Source organism: Acinonyx jubatus, chromosome A3 (assembly GCF_027475565.1).
Source record: "Acinonyx jubatus isolate Ajub_Pintada_27869175 chromosome A3, VMU_Ajub_asm_v1.0, whole genome shotgun sequence".
Classification (NCBI taxonomy): domain Eukaryota; kingdom Metazoa; phylum Chordata; class Mammalia; order Carnivora; family Felidae; genus Acinonyx; species Acinonyx jubatus.
In genome coordinates this window covers 50,509,937-50,517,938 of record NC_069388.1, presented here as the reverse complement: position 1 = coordinate 50,517,938, position 8,002 = coordinate 50,509,937, and positions in this window count along the sequence as shown.

Genomic DNA, 8,002 nt, shown 5'->3' with positions numbered 1-8,002 from the left:
TGAACTCTTTTTCAGAGCACTTTTCCCATTTTGCATTTTCCCTAGAAACCTATGACACTTGGTACGGTCAGTCTTTTCAGTATTGACCCTGTCAGTGAGTGTGAAATGGTATCTCATGGTGGTTTTAATTTGCATTTCCACAGTGGCTAATGAGACTCAGAATCTTTTCATGGGCTTATTAGCCATTCATATATGTTCTTTTGTGAAGTGTCTATTCAAACCTTTTTCCCATTTTTAAGGATTGGGTTGCTTATTTTATTATTATTGAAATAAGGACAGTTATTCCAGTTCATATATTGCCTTTTAATTTTCTTAAGAGTCCTCCTAGTATTCTTTGTGCCTTTGCAGTAATCCTTGTGACTGCTCTAGTACCATCTGTTGTGATTATTTATTTCCTATGATTTTGCTCCCAAGTTGCTCAATGGTAGACTCTTTGAAAGTGGGGCCTTGGCTTCTATTCTTCATATTTCTTCTTCCTACCCTATAGGCAGAGCTTAAAGCATTCTCCTGGGTGATAACATTTGTTGACCAACCTCTGTACTGACTCTTCAGCCAGGTTAAGTCATCTGTGCTGTTTTGTATAAGTTGGGAGGGTTTAGGATGCTTCATTCTTAGGTGCAGTGTTTAAAGATAATTGGTTCTCAGAATAATTTGTTCTTTTGGTCTCTAAGTCCCATGAAGGCGAGTGTCTTGTTCAACACAGGTGTCCTGCAACCCTCTACTATGCCAGGCACGATGCCTGGCACACAATAGGTGCTCATTAAATATCCTTTGGATAAAATAAGTGAATATTCCCAAGAAGCATATTGTGTGGCCCTCTGGGGTCCAACCAAAGGGAAGACTTACAGTCAGGCTAAAGATGGTTAATAGAGCTCAATAGTATCCTTAAAAGTCACTTGTAGGAGGGAAGAGCCTGAGGAGAAGAAAAGAGAAAATTGCTGTGTTCCTGTCATTCAGTCTCTTGGGCTTAATCTATTTCTCATCTTTGATTAAAAATCAAGCATATCCTCATGTGTCTTTGCTATTACCCAGTTATCTTCTGAAATGAGTTTTTGAATACCTAGGGTTCCCATAGTTTCAGAAAATACATTTGCAGATGTCAATTTCTGTTCCTACAGTGTTCGTTTCAGAGACCATGATTATGTATGATATGACCTAATTAGTTCTCTTAAATCCACCATCAGTGTCCCCCATAAATCTACCGCTTTAATACTTGAAACTAGAGCCATTTATTTTTCAAGAAAGGGGTCAGCATGTTTATTAACTTGATCTATGGCACTGTATGAATTATGTAAGGAGAAATTGCGTTTCTGTATTTTCAGTGATATAAATGACAGTGTGATACTTCAAATTGTTTCTAATGGTTCTTAGTGATGGATGGCAATACCGACCTTGACTCTGACATTTGTGGTAGGAGAATCGCCACCCAGTAATGATAATGTACCAGAGAGCCGTGAGCAGATGGCAGAGTTGAAGGCAAAGCCACCTTCAGACCCCTACAAGGCATATCGCTTCTAGACTTTGTGGAAGAGCCCCCTTCAGTGGTGGGCCTTGGTCATCAGTGGCCAGTCCACCATGAGGGAAGTTGAGGTCTCTTCAAAGTCTCCTATTAGTTGCTCGGTTCTCACTGATGAATTCCTTCTAAGCCCCAAATGGGACTTGAGAACAGACACCTGCATCTCTCCATGCTGGCCTTGAGAGGTTACTGCATCCTCTGCGTGCCCTCACACCCGGGGCTGTCCGGCTGTATGCCTGTTCTCTAGCCTTCCTCCAACTAGGTCCTCAACAGCTTTTCAAGGAAGAAGATGATGATCTATGTCAGCAGTTACTCACTATGTATATCAAATGCTTGTATGCAAGGAGAGTCCTCTGCAGTGTAGAGGGGCTGTGCTGTGCAAGGAAGAGAATTTTCTACCCAGGCTTAAACTGGAGACACTTTGGAGCCCCAGTGGTTAGAGGGTCACTGGGTGGTGGCCAGGAAGCCATGGCTTGCCTATGTGCTGGTGGCAGAGGTAGTGAGGCCTGTTTTTGCCCACAGTGCTGCCTGGCAGGTGGGAGCATCAGGGGTGGGGAGTACTCATCAACAAAGAGCCCCATGAGCCCTCTGGGCCCTTACTGTCTTCCCTCTCAGGGCCCCTCCCCAGGGCAGTGAATTTACCCTGGGAACAGTGCCCTACAGCCTTTAGGAAAGTGACATAGGGAAGCTCATGTTTTTGTCTCATTTTCCTAAGATATTTATAGACCCCTGAAAAGCACAGAGGAGATTATGCAGCTGGCCTAAGATATTTGCATAAATGTAGTGCTTATTTACCGATTCTGTCCCAAGCCGGTCTTCCTTGCCCTGCTCTCTCCCAGGGCCTCCATTATTCTGCTCTCACCTCACCATTTCTGTGATGCGGTTCATTAAACACGGGCAATTCTGGCTCCGGGTTGTGCCAGGATGCTGGTGCTCACTGACCTGTCAGAACGGGAGCATCCTATCAGGATGTGCTGCCGATCCTTTTTATAGCCTGGGTAATTATCATAAATACTTAGGGCTTTCGCAGAGTCAGAAGGGTGGAACTGTTGGGGTGGGGGAGGGGAGGGAAAGAGAAGCAGGGTCCTTCCCTAAGGCAGTGCTCCAGGAGGTGAAAGGGGTGATGTCTCAGGAAGCCAAGGGGAATAGTCTGAAGCAGGACCCAGAGAAAGTCTGGTCTCATTTGGGGTCACTTTTGCTTCTGCTGCCAGCACAGTGAACACAGACGGCTGGGAGCAGAAAGCTGCCTTCATAGCTGGGAGGGTGGAGGAGGGAGACAAGCAGAACACAGAGGCATGCAAGTAGTCAGAGGCATGAGGCACACAGTGGCAGGTAGAGGGGGGGAAATAGGAGATGCACACTGCAGACAAAGGAGCCATGGGCTTCCTTGTTCCAAAGGGTGGGAAGGGAGTTAAGACACCCTCATCCACAGCTCAGAACTGTGAGCAGGTTTCAATCAAGATGTAGTTCAGGAAACAGAAGCCACTCTACTGTTCCAAGGAATTAGGGGCCTGAAAATTTGCCAGATGTCCTAGAGACCGGAAAGCTACATGCCTACTGACCCAACTATTAGGGTTAAAGTCAGACAGTAGGGTTGTTCTCCAGGGATCAGGAAGCTGCAGGCCCCTGCCAACCATGGCTGCAACCATGTGTCCTTTGGTGCTAGGAAGTGAGACCCAGCACCACAAACACCTTCTCTGCTGAACTTGCTCATCGGCTACCATGCCACAGGATGAGAGCCTCTGTTCCCGGAGCAACCCACACTTGATGGCAGTGTGTCTTGTTGGCAGAGCCTGCACTGCACCGAGGGCCCTTGGGAAATGCATTTATGGCTTCAAGCCTGGAATGTAGGGAAGGGGAGGGGGACAAGAGCCCCAGCACCCCAGAGGGTCAGGGGATGACAGGGTGGCATTCTGCTGTCCCACAAGCCTGATGTCAGAACTGACCCTAGTACCACGGGCTCCCAGGTGCTGCCTTTTCAGACCAGCTCTGCCTCATCTAATGAGAATTCCATTTCCAACCTGGAGTTAGACATCTTTATAACATGTCTTCTTGAGGCACACTGACCAAATTCCTAGAATATTTTGCAGTCACAGCTGATTAAAAATGGAGAACTTGATACATTTATCTAGAAGCTGAAAATGTAGAAATATATGAAACTGAGCTGTCAGTAACTGAATACACCTGTCGCCTTGGCAGGGTCTCTTGGAGACATGTGTCTAGCTCCACCTTGAATTGATTGCATGGTGAATAAATGCCTTTGGCATAAGCAAAAATCTTAACTGAATGTTGACCCAGCTTCCATGTACCATGGTTTCCTCACTTTACTAAATGAGGAGCTCCTGCAGGAGAGAACTAGATGGACACAGCTGGGCATCTCCACAGCCCAGCCTGTACTTGGACAAGCCTGTTTTGCTCTCACCCTTACTTGCACTTGAGAACCTTGTGACTAAACTAGGCTCCATTTTCTAAATTATAAAGATTCAGTGAGTTAGTCTTCGTGCCAGGAAGTAGTGGGGTCGGGCTGTTTCCCTGAGTGCAAACTGCTCTCCCTGGGTTTGCTTCAATGAGCAAATGTGCAGAGACCAAGGATGAGATGCCAGTCCCAAGAGGACCCATCTGCCTCTCTGGGTCTCATTTTCCCTCATGTGTCACTGGGGATGGTTTTTCTTTTGGGCCTTTAACTACTTTCTTATGCTTTATGAATTTCTCTGAGATTACAAGTTCAATTGGAAATGTAACATTTGCACCCCTAGTTAATTCACATGCTCATTGTACAAAATTTGGAAGGAGCCAAGAGGTAGAAAAGAACTATTCATAGTTCTGGCACCCCAAGGAAGTCAATACTGATATATTTTTTTAGGCTAGAGGGCATCCTTCCAGTAGGCAGATTTTCAAACTTTCTCCATTTGTACAAAGAACTTGGTATAAAGAAACCTATTTTCTCCTTCTTTTACACATGTATGTTTATATATATACATACACACAAAATGAAGAGGCTTCTTTTACATATAGATGTATCTTGAGGGTAGGCTCTCTTTTTGGCTGTGATGTGGACAGTAGTTGTCAACATCTTCAAGTCCTCAAAGACATTCTGGGGCCTTGCCCAGGGCTCATTGCTCTCTCGCCAGAGCTGAGGGCTCAGCAGCCTTCCCAGCTGTTGCCTGCAAGCCTGCATTAAGGGAAAGTTGCTAACACACATTCCGTCTGAACTTTGAGCTCATTTCTTCAGTGCTTCCTTAATTTCCTTGGCATTCTAGGGATATTGGTGAGATTCTTCTTATCTGCTTTGAAATAGTAAAAGCAGGGAACCACAGTTGTGATCTTAGAGACCACCAGTTCTATGGCCTCATGTCATAGAGGAGGAAACTGAGGCCTGCCGAGTTGGGGCCCGGGCCCCAAGTCACAGGACTCCAGCCCAGCTTCCCTGACCACGGTCATCCCCCCTGGGGTCTGCCCAGCACCACTGCTTTACCAGGAGCGAGGCATAACTTGAGTTGGGCTTCCCTGGGTGCCTGGTATTTCCCCTCTGGGTTCCAGGTGAGGCAGATGCCCTATAGGAACATTGAGCCTAGAGGATGTAAAGGTCAAGGCTCTGGGGACCCTGAGAGGGGTGCAGTCTGTTGGGGTGTGTGTACTTGTGCACAAAAGGGTTCCTTGAGCCTAGGCTGAATCTTCCCTTAAAACAACATATCTGGAAAATTCTGGGTATGTTTGTAAAAATATATGCCAAGGGAAAGCCGAGTGGCTCGTTCCACACAGGGAAGTTTGCTTTACATCATTTGTCATTGCTGGTTTTCCGTCTCTTCCAGTGGTCTTTCTTATCCTGGTCAGGTGTGCATTTGCTGCTTTGGTGGATTTATGTGGAGCCTGTGTCCCCCCCGCTGGACAGTGAGAGCAGGGAAGCACTGGGGGTAGCTGTACACTGAAGCCATTTGCCTTGCACACTTATGTAGAATGATTTTTCCAACACAAGTAGGTATTGCTATGACTGGTAAATGCAAAATAATTTTAAAATATTGCTCAATTCATAGTTATGTTGGATATTATGAATTTTCCACTAAGGATACAACTCTTATTATGTTGGGGGGGAGATAATTTGACATATTAAAAAGTAGTTAATCCACATTCTCAAAATATGGGTGGCTGACTTACCCTAGGTGCCCACAGGTTGAGATTTGGTGAGCTCTTGGGCTGGTTTCCTCTTGGTTGAATCAAACAGGGGGCAGCTCATACTGGAAGTATATACACACCCAACAGCAGGGGCCAGCTGGCCATGTGGCTGTCCCTGAGCCTGCCTCCCCTCCCTTGTTAGGGCACCAGAACCCCTATTGTCATCCCCTTGACCTGGTCCCCCTGCCCTCAATTCCCTGAGGTCCTGGCCTGTTAGGGGCCGGGCAGGGGGCTTGCTTCATCTGTTTCTTTCTCTTTCCCAGAGGGAGGAGCAAAGCTCTTCACACACGGTCTGCTTTCGGCAAAGATAAGATGTGGGAAAAGTGTACATTCAGTTCTCTCTCTCCAGCCCTATTTCCCCTGTGAGGTACAGATGAGGTAAGGAAACAGGCAGCTCTTTCTGCTGTACTGATTAAAGGCAGAGCTTTAAGCCCAAGGCAATCATTTGTAACAGAATTTTCAGCACCAATGAGAGAGGGAATGGGGTGGAGTAAATGTCTTTGGAGGACACTTGCCCTGGGCCACTTAGGCTAGACCATACCAGAGGCAGCCTGTCCCACAGCTTACTTGTATAGCTGGATGAACTTTTACATATGTATGTACTTAGGTAAAACCACCCACATCAAAATAAAAGGTTTCCTGCACTCTGGAAAGTTCCATGAGGCCCTCCCACTGCTGCCCCACAACCTTTATTCAGCTGGAGGTATCTGACCCGCTTGCAGATGAGTTAACAAAAGCTGGGAGAAGGTGAGGCGCTGGATCTGGGGGTTGTCCAGCTTCACACCACCTTCCCGGGGAGCAAACCCTCATTTACACTGCCCTCTCTTGTGTGCCTAAACAACTGCAAGACTGCTCTCACATCCCTGGGGGAAAAATCTAGAAGCTTTCAGATCCTGGGTGCTGGGATGGTGTGGGGGAAGGGTGTTGGCAGCCTCTTGCATTTGTCTGCCTCAGGGTGACCACCTGTGCAGACAAGAGCCCCTGCCAGCTCCCTCGTCCCCACAGCCCCCCACCCACAATGCCCCTGTGCCAGCCTGTACTGGGAGAGGGAGGGCAGGCAGATGGGTCGGAGTGCTGGGTCCTGCCATCTCACGACAGGAGGACGACAGGAAGGGAGCCACTTTCTCCGGTCACCCTGCCCATCTATACTGGCAGCCACTTTCCCACCTAGTCCATCTGCCAGAGTCTGCAGCTCCCACCAACCTCCATGCCAGCCTGAGAGCCAGCTGTGCCCTTCTCCTGGGACCACACTGTCATATCCTTCCCCTCCACTGTGTTTGTTGGTTCCCCAAGTTCTGAGTGAGAACTGGAGGTTTTCCAACTGTGCTTGTATATCCCTAGGGGCTGGGGAAGGTGAGCAGGAGCCACCCACTCCCCAGGCTTTTGATCCTGCTTCAAATTACATGTTGAATCTTTGAGTATTTCCTGGTTCTCTCCCTCACCAACTGCCCCGTACCTGGGTTTTCCTTTCCTTCTTCAGGTGTGCCCAGGGCATCTTGACACTGTGGAGCCTACACCTGCACCCACTGGCCTTTGCTGTGGCCTCTCCTTCAGCCAGCAAGGAGCTTCCTTTCAGCTTAGGAAAGGAGCACATGGAAGACCCCCATCACACAACTGCCCTGCCAGAAACACCTGCTGCCTGCTACCTCCATATGCAAAGCAGAAGACTCTTGAGTGATCTTACCCAGTAATGAGGCACGGAATTGGCTTGTGAACAAACGGCTTGAATGTTCCTGCAGGCACCTGAGCACACACACACACACACACACACACACACGACACATATTCCCCACATATGCACTACAAACTTCTGACTTTCTTAAGTGGACTTAAGACAAATCATATCTAGTTAGTGGCTTGAGTTAGGGCAGGCTGGTTAAAAGAGTGACTGCAAGTAGCAGAAAAACTGGTTTAGAATCTTTTAACAAATAATGTTTTTCTCACATTAAGCTGTGACTTTGATTCAGGGGTTCAGTGATAACTATTGACCATAATTCTTTTGGTCTTCTCCTCATGCTTGTTGCTGTATGGTTACAAAATGATGCCCCAGCCCCAGCCATCATATCTATTCGAGGTGGTTGGGTAGTTTCTGGGAGTTCCACACCAAGTCTATAAGAGGAAAGACAATGTGAATTCTAAGTGTCAAGCACTTGCTAAAAAGCGTTATCTCATTTAATCCTATGGTAATTCTATACAACAGGTACAAATGGTATTCCCATTTTAGACATGAAGAGGCTGAAGTTTACAGAGACTAAAAGCTGGTAAGTGGCAGAGTTTGGACTTGAGCCCAGTCTCTCAATGCAGTCTTCCTTT